Source organism: Ceratotherium simum, chromosome 27 (assembly GCF_057802395.1).
Source record: "Ceratotherium simum simum isolate JZ-2026a chromosome 27, ASM5780239v1, whole genome shotgun sequence".
Lineage (NCBI taxonomy): Eukaryota > Metazoa > Chordata > Mammalia > Perissodactyla > Rhinocerotidae > Ceratotherium > Ceratotherium simum.
The window spans coordinates 29,201,466-29,219,343 of NC_141926.1; positions in this window are offsets into that span (position 1 = coordinate 29,201,466).

Genomic DNA, 17,878 nt, shown 5'->3' on the forward strand with positions numbered 1-17,878 from the left:
GCCCTGCAAACTTTCACACAGTTCACTGTGGCCTTTATTCTACTTGGAAAGTTCTACTTATTAAAACGTCAAGAGGAGAATAACTGGTTTTGTACTTGCAAAGCCAGAGTGAGTTTATCTGCCCTTTGTCACTCAGCATGATTATCATCTTTATTATTCAGGTGTTTGTGAGCATCAAGTGTGGATGTAGATGAGTTTTAAACTCATTGATTCTTCCTGCTTGCTTATCTGGTTGCCAAGGAAATTGGAAGGCAACTCTGGGCTCCTCTATTCATTCCCTATCAGAATTTGTTTATTATTCAAGGTTTGCTTTGCTCCTGAGTTAATTTTATGTTCCATAAAGTCTGATACTTCTCAGAGTGAAATTTGAAGTTTATTTTTTTCGTTGCTTGCCTACTAAAATCCAAGGGCTGAGCAAGAATAGTCCTGAAACTTCTCCTAACATAACACGCAGAATCAGGCTTGTTCTCAGAGTATTTGAAATCTTACTAGGTGCTTGCTTGGTTAACTCAGACCCATGCTTCTTGCAAATGCTATCTGACTGGTGATATGTTAGCTGCCTCGAAGGAAGGCCTCTCAAATCTAATGAGTTTGCTTGCCTTGGCCTGGACTATAATCATCCAAAGGTATTTCAGGTACCACTTCACTGATGGTAATTCTGACCCACTTACTCTACAGCAACGTTTGTTGCCATGAAATGCTGCAAGTGTTTGAGATATATTTTATAATGTTAGTATATGCTATATTTGACCATATTAAATTTTTTATTCTCTATGAGCAGTCCATTTTTCCTCTTACTTGTGAACATTTAAGGCAACTGCAGGAACATAGGTTCATAGTTTAAAAATAACATAAGAACGTAGGAACATAGTTGATAAGAATTTATATTACATGGGTTAGGATATATCGCCTGGACCCTAAACTACTTGAGTAAAACATTAAACTAACATGAATAATAAATAACAGTGGTGTAAACAGCCTTCTGTAACACCATTGTCAAAAACTTACTCTATGTATCAAAATGCTTACTCTGAAGCCATGGATCTCAACTCAGGAGAAGGAAGAGTGGTGGGGAGGCAGGATTTTGTCCCCCATTGGCCACTTAGGCATGTATGGAAACATTTTTGGCCATCCTAATTGGGGGTAGGGACATTAATGGCATCTAGTGGGCAAAGGCCAGGAATGTTGCTAAACATCTTACAATGCACATCACAGCCCCCACCCCAGCTCCAACAGAGAATTATGCAGCCCAAATGCCAATAATGTTAAAGTAAAGCAACCCTGCTCTAGAGACTACATTTCAGAGAAATGATGTCCTTTTATGACTTTTGGAAAAATAACTACTTTAAATATAATTATGAAAGAAAGAAAACAGCCAATAAGTCTACCACATTATTGCAGCCATGTCTATTTCCATGCTAGAGTTTGATCCCTTTCTGCACTGCACATTTTCACTGTATTACAGTTGTAGCTCTCCCATCACTTTTGACTTTGGTTTGGTTTGACTTCTGAAACATATATTCTATATTTTAGAAAATAAGTTAAATAGGAAAGACATTAAGACTCAAGCTTGAGCATGATAAAGTTGAAAGACAGTGGAATGTACCTCCTAGGACCTCTCTAGGCTTCAGGGATTTGTGACCACGTTCTATAACCTAATATCATATTGAATAATTATTTCAGAAGCTACAAAACACCCAAGTCAGCGGTCTTAGCCAATGAGCACAGTGGTAGGGAGAAACATTTTGCATAAATAAGTTTGACTGAGTTGATGTAATTTAAAGGCTAGTAAAATGGTTTTACATCAAATTTAAGTTCTAAAATTTAAAGGAAAACATTATTTGACTGCATTTGGTATCAAAAATTTTCCATACAAGTTGTAGAAAAAAATGTACAAATATTAATAGTGACAACTGAATAGCATAGGAGAGGTTACAAAACAGTATTTTCAAAAGGAGAAAAATCTTTAATAAAAAAATGACACTATAAACATTAAAATTCCTGTCAAAGTATTTTGCAGAGTGAGCTTTTACATAAAAGATGGAAAGAATTAGCTAAAAGAAATCTCATATTCTGATGTGATATCTTTTTAAAAGTGTATGTTTGACAGCAACTAGAAGGATGTGCAACTATGACATACAACTATCTACTGGGGCTTTGGGGGAAAAAAGGAGGAGGATTGGCAGTGGATGTTAGCTCAGAGCCAGTCTTCCTCAGCAAAAAGAGGAGGATTAGCATGGATGTTAGCTCAGGGCTGATCTTCCTCACAAAAAAAAAAAAAAGTGTATGTTTGAGTTAGTTGCAAGTATTTTGCTTAGTTATCAATGGTAGATTAAGCTGTATCTGGAGTAACTTTTTTTTTCCTGCTAAATGTAAACGATTGAATTCTGTAGATGCTTCGCTTTCACTATGTAGTGAAACACACACACACATAACCTATTCTTTTTGTCAGGAGTAGAATTCAGGATGTTACTAATTTTGAAAATGAAGGCAACAAAATCATCTCAAAAGACTTGAAAGTATGAGGTGTCACAAAATCTATAGCCCACAAAAGGTCAATACATCCGAAAAGATACATCCAGACAAAGCTTTTCCACTGTTCACCTTACCTTTTTACAATATTGTCCAATTTAATTGCCTTTCTTGTTAAGATTTACTTCTGACTTACTTTTGGTTATTTCTAAATCAAATTTACACTCAAAAGATGAAGGTACATTGCCATATGGACACTTGAAAAAATGTACTGCAGAAAATAAAGGACATCTTCAAAAAGGAATTCTAAAAAATGTTTGGAGCAATGGCAACCCTTTTAGAATAAGTGTACAGCCTGCCACATGGGTACTTTAAAAGCAGCGACAAACACTTGGATGTATGAACTTTGATTTTTTTTTTTTTAAGTCAGGCTAGTTATGCCTTATAATTTTGCTAGTAGTGCGTTTCTTTCTTGGGAATGTTTATAGACCAAAGGCTGCCTGTTACCCCACCAACAAGCATGCTAGCACGCACACACACGTGGAATTTAGAAAGGACATTTTCTCTTCTGTAACTAGGCCAACATAATATTGTGATGCCTTGGAAACATTCTTAGGTATTGACTCCGAAAAAGGGGATGGCATCAATTCAGACTCCGTGAAAGCAATGGGGCCAGATGATCCAGTTTGGATTTAAGATGTCAATCATCTCTCTATTCGACTGAGCAGAACTTTGCCTCTGAAAATAAGATGTAAATCTCACATCTCTGGTATAATGGAAAACAGAATGGACTCAGAAGATTTTGTATTTAGAGTAGAGATTTGTCTCTATTTTGAAAGTAATAATCTAAATATTTTCTAATTATCTAGTTTAAAAATGACTTTCCTCTTTGCTCTGATAATTGAGGATTTATAGAGCACATATACTATTGTCCTAAACTAAGTTTTTCTTTTTGACAAGGGAGTCATCATTTTCCAATACATTATTCCTTTTTTATTTTTCGTTTTAGGCTATTGTGACTTTCCTCCAGCCAAGCATCTGCTTCCCTTTCTTTTTAGCTCCTGTTTTATCTGTTTTAGCTCCTACTTTGCAAATCTTCATTTGGGTCACTCCCTGTCCTGGGTCACTCCTGGGTCATCTTCCTATTTGGTAGCACACGTGGAATCAGTGGGCCAACTCAACACTTCTGCTGAAAAACTCGTTTTTTCCACTTCCAAGATCCTTGCACTGTATATACCATGCATAATACCAGATGACATAAAATTACCCTGGTAAAATAGATTACATCTTGTTGCAGTTATAAACCACTTCAGCCCATCTCTTTAATGTACGACACCTATTAATTCTCTCAGTGGAGTTCACAACTTCCTGTTTATTCTACCATTTTTCTCTTGTCTTTCTCCATGCCTGTTCCATCTGTTTGACAAGATGGAAGATCTTTCTGTTTGCCATTATTTTCTGTGAACAATATCACATGTCACTTTACCTAGCCAGCACAAAGTTTTGCCCCTAGTCCAGCACATTTCCATTCAAATTTTTTGGCAAGCTAGGGAGAACCATGATGTTCATCTTACTGAAAATACAAAAGACTAAGGTATAAAGGTGACTCTACATCTCATCTTTATTAACTATTGTAGTTTCAAAGGGAACAAATGTAGATGTAGATTGTGGTCTTTTCTTAGCCTAAGCTGAGAACAGCTTTTTGGATTCAGCAATCCTTCCAGGCATATATTTGCATGCCTGATTTGCATTTGGAGAAGGGAGGAGAGACCGGAGAGGAGGAACTTTTGTGTCTGAGGGCCTAAGAGGGATTTGGGAGAAGAGAACGAAGGAAATGCAGAGAATAATGTGACATCTCATTCCTGGATGGGGTGGGAGTAATGAGTAGTTCTGAGCCCTATTAATTCAGGAATTAGAAACATTTTCTCCATTTCCGCCTAGCAGGGAGGACTGAAGGAAAGACAGCGTTATGATGGCAACACAGAGCTGTGCAACGTTGGGCACACCCAGGAGCTGTCCTGGATAAGGTAATATTCTCTTTAAAGATCCGTGACCTAAGGTAGGCAGACAACCTGATGCCTCATGGACCACGGCAAAAAGCCAGGAGAGTCTGAACCAGCACAACCAACTGGCTTCTCAACACTCCAGACACTGGGAAGTGCCAGAATTTCTTGGGTGGTAGGAGAAACTCTTCAGGGTCTGAGATTCTTTATAAGCAGGTAGTAGAGAAGCCTGTAACTTTGTGTGCAGATATTAATGTACCTTCGTCCCAATTGCCTGAGGACATTGGGGTTTCACAAAGAAAGAAAGAGGGAGGGAATGTTGGGTCTATTACATGGGGAAAAAACGAACAAACTGGAGATTTGTCAATATGCAGATATTTAAGATAAGGGAACATGCTTTTCAAAATCTCCTTTCTTCATTTCAAGTGACATGTGATTTGAAGCCAAAAACATGTGGTACATTCATTAGCCTCAGTTTGGAATTAGATTTAAATTTCTAATTCTGATACTTTTTAATAGTTCTGAAATTTTTCAATTTTCTTTTGTAGCTTTTATAAATTTATTTATTTTTTTTCTGAGCCAAATCTGATGTGTTGTATGGAAAATTATAGATGTGATTTGGGCTCTGTCTATGCATATAATTATTAAACAAGAGGCAGGTACCCCTTTTGACTGTAGCATCAACATCTCAACCTACTTTACCTTTGGGGGTTTGTTTGTAGCCTTATGGCTTGAGTCCCAGCAGGAAACTTTATAACCTACTAGTCAAGTTATTTTGCTAAAGCTTAATTGACTAAGTATTCCAAGAACAAGACTACCAGCCTTCTGTCTTCCATAGGTGACGAGGTCACCGAAAGATCATTTACAATCTCACTTCCTCTTAGCATGTGCCTCTCTTAAGCATGGCTGGTCATAGGTCACACTGTCAGAGGTCTTTGGTTCTTGTTCAGACTGGCTGTAAGTAAGGACTAGGAGATCTATCTCCTCACTGAGCACATAATCTGGCCCCTTTAGGAGGCCTTCCAGGAGCAAAGCACAGTAGGCCACAGGCAGCAGGGTTTGAAGGGCTTCTTCCACAAATGCCTCTTCCTGCTTGGTCTAGTTCCAAGAACTTTTGGGATGAAGGTTTGAGTGTTCTTCAGTCAACAGCGTCAGATCACCTGGATCATTCGGATGATGGAGATGTGCAAATTAAACACTGTAACCAAGGGCAAAAAACCACAAAACACCCAACAGCCAAATACATACCAGGGGTTAACTTTCCAACAGTGAAGCCCCAAGCTGTTTTAACAAGGCACTGAAAAAAGAAAAATATCACTGGGCAGTTTGATCAACTGTGTGGAGAAAAATTCTGTTCAACCTTGTCCTTGCATTGTGGACATGTAACAACTGGATAACGAATTCTTTTTGGAACTTTTCCAATGTTGCTTGGGCCCTGTATAAATGCTAAATTGGCTAAGATCACACAAAAACTCCATAAAGACTGATAAAATATTTTGTTTCAATAAATATTTCAGTTATTAGCCCAAAACTATCTCTTCAAAGTTATAGATAGTACTCTTTCGTGCTTAGTTTGGTTTATAACAATTTAAAATTTTTGAATTTTAAAATTTGAATGGAATAGAAACGCACAGGAACAATACATTAATCTTTTCTCTCAGAATTACTGTGAAATCCTATGCAAGTATGTGAACACTCTTAGCATTCCCATGTAGTTAAAATGGCTTTAAAAAATAACTTCTACGCCAACGTTTATATTATCTAAAGCTAGGGAAAGATAGTATTAAATTACTATGGGGAAAAGAATAAATTACTGAAAGGTAAGTGTTTGAATTGGGCTCTTTTAGTTATAAGGAATAGAAATTGGCCCAAAGTAGTTTAATTATTATTATTTTTTTGTGTGTGTGAGGAAGATCAGCTCTGAGCTAACATTCATGCTAATCCTCCTCTTTTTGCTGAGGAAGACCGGCTCTGAGCTAACATCTATTGCCAATCCTCCTCCTTCCCCCCACCCCCAAAGCCCCAGTAGATAGTTGTATGTCATAGCTGCACATCCTTCTAGTTGCCGTTTGTGGGACGCGGCCTCAGCATGGCCGGAGAAGCGGTGCATTGGTGCGCGCCCAGAACCCGAACCCGGCCGCCAGTAGTGGAGTGCGTGCACTTAACCGCTAAGCCACGGGGCCGGCCCCAAAGTAGTTTAATTTAAGTGAGGGACAGAGGTCTCACTGGAATCCAGACAATGCTGAACACTGAAGCTACAGGACTGAATCAGCCCTTCTCTCAGAACAGAGTCCTCCTCTCTCAAGCTCTCTGTCTTTCAAGCACCATGTTTTTCTGGACTTCACTTCTTAATCTGCTTTTATTCTAGTTCTCTCTCATCTCAAATGGCTTCTTGTGCTTATTTTTCACGGGGCCTTAGATGGCTGCCCTGGCCTTGATCTTGCATGGCCTCAGGCTCCAATGCAAACAGGTTATCGGTCACAACTCTCTGAGTCTCTTAGAATTAATTCTTTTTTTTTTTTTTTTTTTTTTTTTAAAGATTTTATTTATTCACTTTTTTCCCCCCAAAGCCCCAGCAGATAGTTGCATGTCATAGGTTCACATCCTTCTAGTTGCTGTACGTGGGACTCAGCCTCGCGCTGGACGGAGAAGCGGTGCCTCGGGGCGCGCCCGGGATCCGAACCCGGGCCGCCAGCATCAGAGCGCGCGCACTTAACCGCTAAGCCACGGAGCCGGCCCAGAATTAATTCTTAAAAGGGAGAATCTGATTGGCTAGGCCACGTGAGTCATTGCAATTTGAACCTCCAAGACCATCAATATTACTAAGAGGACAACTGGGTTTTCTACTTTTTCATCTTTTTTACTCAAGGTTGATACAGTTTCTATCATGTGCATATAGATGGAGAGGTAGGGAAAATTGAAATATCATTTGTGGAAGATACCAACCAAGTGCTGGGTGTCATCCTCCAGGATCCTAAACAGGATTCACTTCTTCTAAAAGCATTCATTCATTCATTTATTCATGCTTTCAGTTACTTACCTATCAAGTATTAATTGTGTGTCTAATATGTGCCAGACACTGTGCTAGTTGCTGGAATTCTCTCTCATCTCTAGGCCATTTAGAGTTTGTTCTACACAATATAATATTTAAGAGAATATAAGGCAATGTGTAATTTTGTTTCCTGATTGCTAGTCTTGTACCTATGCCTGGATTGTTCATTTCTCATGGGCACGAGCGGTCGTAATTTGTATTCTAGCAGAGGCTATGTGTACATCTAATAAATACGAAATGTTCTTGTGCAGACTCCTTACCCATCTTCTTCTTTGCCCTCCTGCTTTCAAGATTAAAATCCTGGGAAAGATAGGGTTTAAATATTACTAAAAATAAAGTCTGATTTTAGTTACTTAGGGTGGTAAGTCTCTACTTTCTCTTCACGCCACTGTTTCATTTTTCCCGAAAAATTTTGTCTTACCCTTGTCTTGGCTGAAACAAACTCTACTATTTAATTGAGGATAATATAGCATTCTGTCTGGACTGTGACTCTGAAAATTATGTCAAGTTTTGTTTGACTTTGAAAGAATTTATTCTGATCTTGGAAAAGTTATCATAATTTTTTTGTACCATACTATAGAAAATGGCATTTGGGAAGTCTTTTGCACATAGTATTGATCTAACATCACTGTAATCCTTCATGGATATTTTCTTTCTCTTCATTATGAGGAGAAGTCACGCTGGGTACAGGGAAGGTGTGGAATGGCATGGGTAAGGGGCCAACTGCAGAGTGTCAAGTCCTGAGGTTGATTGTTAAAATTACGAATCACAACATATATATCCAAGTTATGGTTGCAGCCACTGCTGAAGTTATTTATTCATCAAACACATATGGAGCACCTGTTATGTCCTAAGCACTGTTCTGGAGATACAGTAGTGATTGAGACAGGAAAAAGTCCTTTTTCTCATAGAACTTATCTTCTAGAAGATGAAATTGTGAAGCTTTTCAGAAGAATCTATGATATATTTTAATGGCTATTCCAAAACAAGATTTAGTCTTTAAAAAACTGCATAACCATCCTCATTTGGATGTTTAATGTCTGATCTGTTTTTAAAAATTACATATGTGGGGGCCGGCCCAGTGGTGCAAGCGGTTAAGTGCGCGCGCTCCGCTTTGGCGGCCCGGGGTTCACAGGTTCGGATGCCGGGTGCGCACCGACGCACCGCTTGTCAAGCCATGCTGTGGTGGTGTCCCATATAAAGTAGAGGAAGATGGACACGGATGTTAGCTCAGGGCCAACCTTCCTCTAGAAAAAAGAGGAGGATCAGCATTGGATGTTAGCTCAGGGCTAGTCCTCCTCACAGAAAAAAAAAAAAATTACGTATGTGGTTTTTATGCACATCTCATATTGATGGACATCTATTATTTTATTTACTAAGTACTATATATTCCTTTAAGAAATGCAGCTTTAACACACTAGAACAGATGGACCTAGTAGATATATACAGAGCATTCCGTCCAAAAACCAAAGAATACACGTTCTTTTCAAATGCACATGGAACATTCTCCAGGATTGATCACATATTAGGCCACAAAACAAGTCTCCATAAATTTAAGAAGACTGAAATAATACCAAGCATCTTTTCTGACCACAACGGTATGAAACTAGAAATCAACTATAGGAAGAAAATCAGAAAAGCCACAAATACGTGGAGATTAAATAAAATGCTACTGAACAACGACTGGGTTAACGAAGAAATCAAAGAAGAAATCAAAAAATACCTGGACACAAATGAAAATGAAAATACGACATGCCAGAATTTATGGGATACAGCAAAAGCAGTTCTAAGAGGGAAGTTTATAGCAATACAGGCCTATCTCAACAAACAAGAAAAATCTCAAATAAACAAACTAACAATGCACCTAAAGGAACTGGAAAAAGAAGAACAAACAAAGCCCCAAATCAGTAGAAGAAGGGAAATAATAAAAATCAGAGCAGAAATAAATGAAATCGAGACCAAAAAAACAATAGAAAAAATTAATAAAACCAAGAGCTGGTTCTTTGAAAAGATCAACAAAATTGACAAAACTTTAGCTAGACTCACCAGGAAAAAAAGAGAGAAGGCACAAATAAGTAAAATCTGAAATGAAAGAGGAGAGGTTACAACAGACACCTCAGAAATACAAAAGATTATAAGAGAATACTATGAAAAGCTATATGCCAACCAATTCGACAATCTGGAAGAAATGGATAAATTCTTAGAATCATACAACCTTCCAAAACTGGATCAAGAAGAAGTAGAGAATTTGAATAGACCAATCCCCAGTAAGGAGATCGAAACAGTAATCAAAAACCTCCCCAAAAATAAAAGTCCAGGACCAGACGGCTTCCCTGGTGAATTCTACCAAACATTCAAAGAAGACTTAATACCTATCCTTCTCAAACTCTTCCAAAAAATTGAGGAGGGGGGGAAGCTCCCTAACTCATTCTACGAAGCTGACATTACCCTGATACCAAAACCAGACAAGGACAACACAAAAAAAGAAAATTACAGGCCAATATCACTGATGAACATTGATGCAAAAATCCTCAACAAAATACTAGCAAATTGCATACAACAATACATTAAAATGATTATACACCATGATCAAGTGGGATTTATTCCAGGTATGCAGGGATGGTTTAACATTCGCAAATCAATCAACGTAATACACCACATTAATAAAATGAAGAACAAAAATCACATGATCATCTCCATAGATGCAGAGAAAGCATTTGACAAGATACAGCATCCATTTATGATAAAAACTCTGAATAAAATGGGTATAGAAGGAAAGTACCTCAACATAATAAAGACCATATATGAGAAACCCACAGCTAATATCATCCTCAATGGTGAAAAACTGAAAGCTATCCCTCTAAGAACAGGAACCAGACAAGGATGCCCACTGTCACCACTCCTATTTAACATAGTACTGGAAGTCCTAGCCAGAGCAATCAGGCAAGAGAAAGAAATAAAAGGGATCCAAATTGGAAAGGAAGAAGTGAAACTGTCACTATTTGCAGATGACATGATTTTATATATAGAAAACCCTAAAGAATCCACCAGAAAACTTTTAGAAGTAATAAACGAATATGGTAAAGTTGCAGGATACAAAATCAACATACAAAAATCAGTTGCATTTCTGTACACTAACAACAAAGTAGCAGAAAGAGAAATTAAGAATACCATCCCATTTACAATTGCAACAAAAAGAATAAAATACCTAGGAATAAACTTAACCAAAGAGGTCAAAGATCTATACACCAAAAACTATAAAACATTTCTGAAAGAAATTGAAGAAGACACAAAGACATGGAAAGATATTTCGTGCTCTTGGATTGTAAAAATTAACATAGTTAAGATGTCCATACTTCCTAAAGCAATCTATAGATTCAATGCAATCCCTATCAAAGTTCCAACAACATTTTTCACAGAAATAGAACAAAGAATCCTAAAATAAAATATAAAATTTATCTGGAACAACAAAAGACCCCGAATAGCTAAAGGAATCCTGAGAAAAAAGAACAAAGCTGGATGTATCACACTCCCTGATTTCAAAATATACTACAAAGCTATAGTAACCAAAACAGCATGGTACTGGCACAAAAACAGACACACAGATCAATGGAATAGAATCAAAAGCCCAGAAATAAACCCACACATCTATGGACAGCTAATCTTTGACAAAGGAGCCAAGAACATACAATGGGGAAAAGAAAGTCTCTTCAACAAATGGTGTTGGGAAAACTGGATAGCCACATGCAAAAAAATGAAAGTAGACCCTTACCTTACACCATACACAAAAATTAACTCCAAATGGATTAAAGACTTGAATGTAAGACCTGAAACTGTGAAACTTCTAGAAGAAAACATAGGCATTACGCTCTTCGACATCGGTCTTAGCAACATCTTTTCAAACACCATGTCTGACCGGGCAAGAGAAACAATAGAAAAAATAAACAAATGGGACTACATCAAACTAAAAAGCTTCTGCACAGCAAAGGAAACCATCAACAAAACAAAAAGACAACCTAACAATTGGGAGAAGATATTTGCAAACCATACATCTGATAAGGGCTTAATCTCCAAAATATATAAAGAACTCATACATCTCAACAACAAAAAAACTACCAACCCAATTGAAAAATGGGCAAAAGACCTGAACAGACATTTCTCCAAAGAAGATATACAGATGGCCAACAGACACAGGAAAAGATGTTCAAAATCACTAACTATCAGGGAAATGCAAATCAAAACTACAATGAGATATCACCTCACGCCCGTCAGAATGGCTATAATTAACAAGACAGGAAACAACATGTGTTGGAGAGGATGTGGAGAGAAGGGAACTCTCATACACTGCTGGTGGGAGTGCAAACTGGTGCAGCCACTATGGAAAACAGTTTGGAGATTCCTCAAAAAATCAAGGATAGAACTATCATATGATCCAGCTATTCCACTGTTGGGTATTTATCCAAAGAACTTGAAAACACCAATTTGTAAAGGTACATGCACCCATGTGTTCATTGCAGCATTATTCACGATAGCCAAGACTTGGAAGCAACCTAATTGCCCATCAAGGGACGAATGGATAAAGAAGAAGTGGTATATATACACAATGGAATACTACTCAGCCATAAGAAACAATGAAATCCAGCCATTTGTGACAACATGGATGGACATTGAGGGTATAATGCAAAGTGAAATAAGTCAGAGGGAGGTCAAATACCGTATGATTTCCTTCATTAGGTAGTAGATAATAACAACAATAAACAAACACATAGAGACAGAGATTGGATTGGTGGTTACCAGAGGGGAAGGGGGGAGGGAGGAGGGTGAAAGGGATAATTTGGTACATATGTGTGGTGGTGGGTTGTAATTAGTATTTTGGTGGTGAACATGATGTAATCTATGCAGAAATAGAAGTATAATGATGTACACCTGAAATTTTTACAATGTTATAAACCAATGTTACTGCAATAAACAAAAAATTACTAAAAAAAAAAAACAAAGAGAGTAAAGCAGTAAAAAAAAAAAAAAAAGAAATGCAGCTTTAGTATGGTTCAAAGAAAATCCACATCCAATTATGTCATTAGAATTTGTGTTGGTTTTTAACTTCTATTCACGTATTTAGCTAACACTTGGGAGAGGGGAGCAGGGGGTGGGGGAAAGGGTACTAAGTTTCTTTAAAACTAGATGCCTTATTTCTTTTATATATATTTTTTATTTGTATTTTTTAGATCTTTGGTTTAGGCTTATTTTCATTCTGAAATAAACGGAAGGTACTCAGGATCTATAGATGGAAAATTTTCAGTGTTGCTGGGACAGAATGTTCTCTGTAATCTACATTTAAAAAGATTTACCTTTGCATCATTGGATGACACTGGGCTTTCTGTTCAATCCACTGTATCTAGTGACCTTTTGTGTGGTCTGTTCTTCCAGAGCTTTCGAGATGGGAACACACAGCATGTTGAGTTCCACGTCATGTCAGTCATTACTCTCTTTGACTTTACTTGTGTTCTCAAGTCAATATGTTCCAGATTAATGAGGCATTCGTTCTTAATCAAGAAACTATTTAAGAATACACTTTTAATTTTAATGACTTGTTTATGATTAATTGTTTCTACATGCCCTTCTCATACTTGAGGATACTTCAGAGCTGCTGCCTTTTCCCTGAATGGTTCCCAAACGTTTGAATACTGGTAGTTACTATGACCCAGTGATCTCAAGAGACTGAACAAACAGGGTTATTGATTTCCTTGAGAAAATCATTCACTCAGTCCCCTTAAACTAAAAATCACTTTGAATAATAATAATTTTCAAAAGCAGCTGTTAGGCAAACTGCCTGGTTACACATTATATATTTCCTATGTTCCCTTTAAATGTATATATCTAATGAGGGCCTACTGTTTTATGAGGAACAATGTTGGAAATAATTTGTGAAGTAAACTCATTTTCCCAGCTGATCTATACTATGCAATTAGCTGGCTTAATTAAAATTTACTCTGTTGATTTATGTTTTCTTTTTTATTTAAATAACCAAGAGGTTTGTGTGTGTGTGCTTTATCTGAAGCTAAAAAACTAAGCAATCCATAACCTCTTAATAATGAGAGCTAACATCTATTGAGTGCTTACTATCTGCCAGGTCTTTTCCAAGTGCATTAAATGTATTAACTCAGTTACTATTCTCAACTACCAATTGTGGGGGCCCTGTTTTTGTTCCTGTTTTACAGATTGAGAAACTGAGGCACAGAGATGATAAGTGATTTGTCCAGGGTCACATGGATGATAAGTGGCAGATTAGAGACTGGAAACCTCTCAGTCTGGCTCCAAACCTCAAGTTTCTAAACACAAGGCTATACCACTCTATACATGAGGAAGCTCCTAGCATTGGCAATCTGTTCTTAGGAACCTTAGTTACTTTGTACAGCCTGAAATGTATTTGTAAACTTTACTTTTCGGTGGTGCTAGGTACTTTGTCCTGTGTCCTTCTCCTATAGGTGCTAAAAATGGAACAGATGAGTTAGACCTTTCTAAATTCATGTATTTGCTTATTTACTAGATTTATGTCTCCTTTAAACAGAGCAGAGATGTTTCCTTTAACATTTTAGAGATTGTAAAAATTCAGATGAGAAATGGAAACCAGGATTGATAGACATCCTCTCTGTCCCTATGATGGCTATGAGCATCTGAAACAATAACGCTAGTTCTTTTGTGATAATACTAATCATGCTGTGCTCGTGTAAGTAAGTGACTTTCTTTTGGATTTCATAATGTGTTCACTCCATTTCAAAGGGTTGTAGGAGAAATATGGCTCACATAGCTTTTAAAATGATGATTAAGGGCCGACCCTGTGGCTTAGCGGTTAAGTGCGCACGCTCCACTGCTGGCAGCCCAGGTTCGGATCCCCAGCGCGCACCGACGCACCGCTTCTCCAGCCATGCTGAGGCCGCGTCCCACATACAGCAACTAGAAGGATATGCAGCTATGACATACAACTATCTACTGGGGCTTTGGGGGGAAAATAAATAAATAAATAAAAATTATTAGAAAAAAATGATGATTAAATATTGTGTTCTTGTTCTACTCAGGATTTCATGCTTTAGAATCATTTAAGGTTCATTGTTGTTCCTAGTGTAAAGCCTAATAGGAATGTGGGTTTAAACTTTCCTGCCACTGAAGACAACATCATAGAAATAGAAAATTAATCAGTCAGATTCATTGGCAGGAAATTAATGTGTGGTTTGAAGTTTTCTAAGTTACTTTCTACATCGTCCTGACAAGTCCAATGATCTCTTTGAGGCTCAGCCTTACATTTGATAAGTTTAGATGGTAGGATTTTATTCTTCAGGACTTTTTGGCTTACATATGACAGAATCCATCTAAAACTAATTTAATCAAAGTAGGGGATTTAGAAGACCCAAGGATAGAAATGCAGCTAGACTTGAGGCAGAACTGGAAATAGAGACCTGAGCACCATTAGGATTCTGTGTGGCTCTCGCCTCTTCAATTTTCTGGACGTATGCTTTGTGTTTTTCCTCCCTCTCTCATTTCCAACCCTTTTCTGTTCCACATGACTGAAAATGTGGTTACTGATAGTTGGCTTCCTAGATTTCACATCACAGTTCAGGCACCCCAGGAGTGATTGTCAGTTCCAGATGAAATAGTCTCAAGCATGGATTCCAGTTTTCCCATTTGTATCAGGTGCTCAGCTGTGACTTAAAAGCTTTGGCTAAGAAGATGAGGTCTGGGGTGGGGATTATGATGAAGTCATCTTGAGTTTAGTGTCTACTATTGGGCCAATCAACTGTAGCTCTAGAACAGCTTCTATGATAGCTTCATAAATGGGATGAGGAAAACAAGCAATTCCAAGATGAGGGGGCTGGACAGATAACACCATACGTGTCTGCTATGATTAATTCTTTGCCTACACATAATAATAGGCCTTTGACTATAATAAATGAGATGTGAGAAGTCTACTTTTTTATATCTTAAGAAGATGAACACTTATAAAGAAAAGAAAATTATTCTATTAAACACATATTTTGGAATACATACTTTTTGTGTTCCAAATTGTGGTAGATTACAATCTGATGGGTATAAAATATTTAGCCCCAAGCCTACTGTACATATATAGATTCTTTTATAAAACATCTTTGTTTGTGATTTACCTGTAAATGGATGTGTGTACCTTTATTAATTGATTAAAATTGAGTTTTTGGGTTCAGGGAAGGCTTGATAAAAGGGATAGAGATTGTAAGGAGAACAATTAAATTCTGCATTATTGAAAATGTAACTAAATAATAAATAAGACTTGGGACCAGGGAAAATGATGGTATTGAATAAGAAAAAAATTGGGGATTAATTGGATATAGTAGATTAGCAGGTGAAATTAAAGAATCTTATGAAAGCTGGAAACCAGTATAAACTTGTAGTTTGAGTCTTAGAAGAACCAGACTATGATGGATATTTTCTGTTTGGCCTCCTCCCCACCCAAGACCCATTCTTCACTCTTTGCTTGCTCTGTGCCCTAGGAGTCTGATTCCTGCTAACATCATCTCCCAGGCTCCCTTCCTGGCTGGCTTCTGTTTGGGTTCTACCAACTGGAGGCTGACTCACCTAACAGGAGATTGGAGAGCAAGAGGAGAGAGAGAGCTCAGAGGCTTTCTTCCCTGCTCCTTCCCTGCTTCAGGGCTGCGTCCTCCCTGACCACAGGTCATGTGAGGAGGCTCCACTCAAGGATCCAGCTTCCACTGGGCTGTGACAAAGCTCTTTCCCCACCTTGCCCCTTCCGTCCTGGGAGGGTGGTAATTGCTTCCCTCTGTTGCTAGTCTCCGGTGCCCAACTTTCCCTTGTTTGCTCCCTTTACCCTGCCCACACTTCTATTTTGTGATTCCTTCATTAAAGCCTATTCATTTGAAATATTGGGGGTAAATTATTTTTGCTGTTGGAACTCTGATAATTTACAAGTGAGGGAACTGAGGGAACTTTATATATATATATAATATAGAGAGAGAGATTATATATATATAATATATATAGAGAGATTATATATATACAATATATAGAGAGAGATTATATATATATAAATATATAGAATATATGTAAAGAGATTTATTTCAGTAATTGGCTTTTGCAATTTTAGGGGCTCGTAAATTTAAATTTGTAGGCAGGGCAGGCCAGCAGGCTGGAAGCTCTCGGGCAGGAGCTGATCTGGTGTTTTGAGGCAGGATTTCTTCTTCCTCAGGGAAACCTTAGTTTTGCCCTTCAGGCCTTTCAGCTGATTGAATGAGGCCCACTCACTTTGTTGAGGGTAATCTCCTTTACTTCAAGTCAACTGACCATAGATTCTAAACACATCTACAAAATATCTCCACAGCAACACCTAGATTAGTGTTTGATTGAATAACTAGGGACTGTAATCTAGCCAAGATGACACGTAAAACTTAACCATCACACCAGGCATTAGGGAGAGCTGTTGCTTAGAGAAACCAAGAGGGAAAGTAAGCTCTTTGAAGAGCCAGAGACAGACTTAAACTGGGAAGGAACCAGACTTGGGTGATGAAGAATAGAGATCCTGTATAGAATGATTTATACGGACGATGCAAAATGCAGAAAGATGCTTTTCCAAATAACTATGTGTCCAGACGTAATATGGGGATGACACACTCTACTCAATGTGGCTTTGTGGTACTCAAGGCTATCGTCAGTGCTTTGCCAACGAGGAAGGCTAACATGAAAGTTCAATTCCTGCATGTTCCCTGGTGGCAGGAGGAGTGATGGGAAAGGTAGGCACCCTGCACTTGACACTTCATTGTACCCTGCTCTCAATAGGCTTATAATTTTGTGAAGGAGACCAATCAAAGTTCACAAAGGATCAGAGAGCAAAGCTGTGGTGTATGCCCTACCATTCCTGTTTAGTGCATTTTTCTCTCTCCGGAGTTTTTCGTGGGTCCAGCGTCATCTGGCATCTGTCCAAGGTTGTTTTATTTTTTTACTCTTTCTTGCCATAAAGGTCATGTGTTGTAATTTGGACTTTGGTTTTCAGTTCATGTTACAGCATGAGCTGTAAATTCAGTTAACAAGCCTTTATTGAACAGAAAGTACTTTAAGCATTGTGTGAAGAACCCTGAACTAAGTATTTTAATTGGGAAGGGTCATTGACTAATAGAATAGCTCTAAACTTTATGGGCTCCAGATCTGTCAGCAGCACCGGGTTGGGTGGCAGGAGGTTGTGGACCAAGGTCTAGGAGAGTTTCAGACAAAGCTTGAAACAAGTCTTTAGACCCACGTGGATCTAAAATTCCAGGTGGGCAACACAGATGAAGGCCATGGGAAAAGAGACGGAGCCAGAAGAATCAGAAAA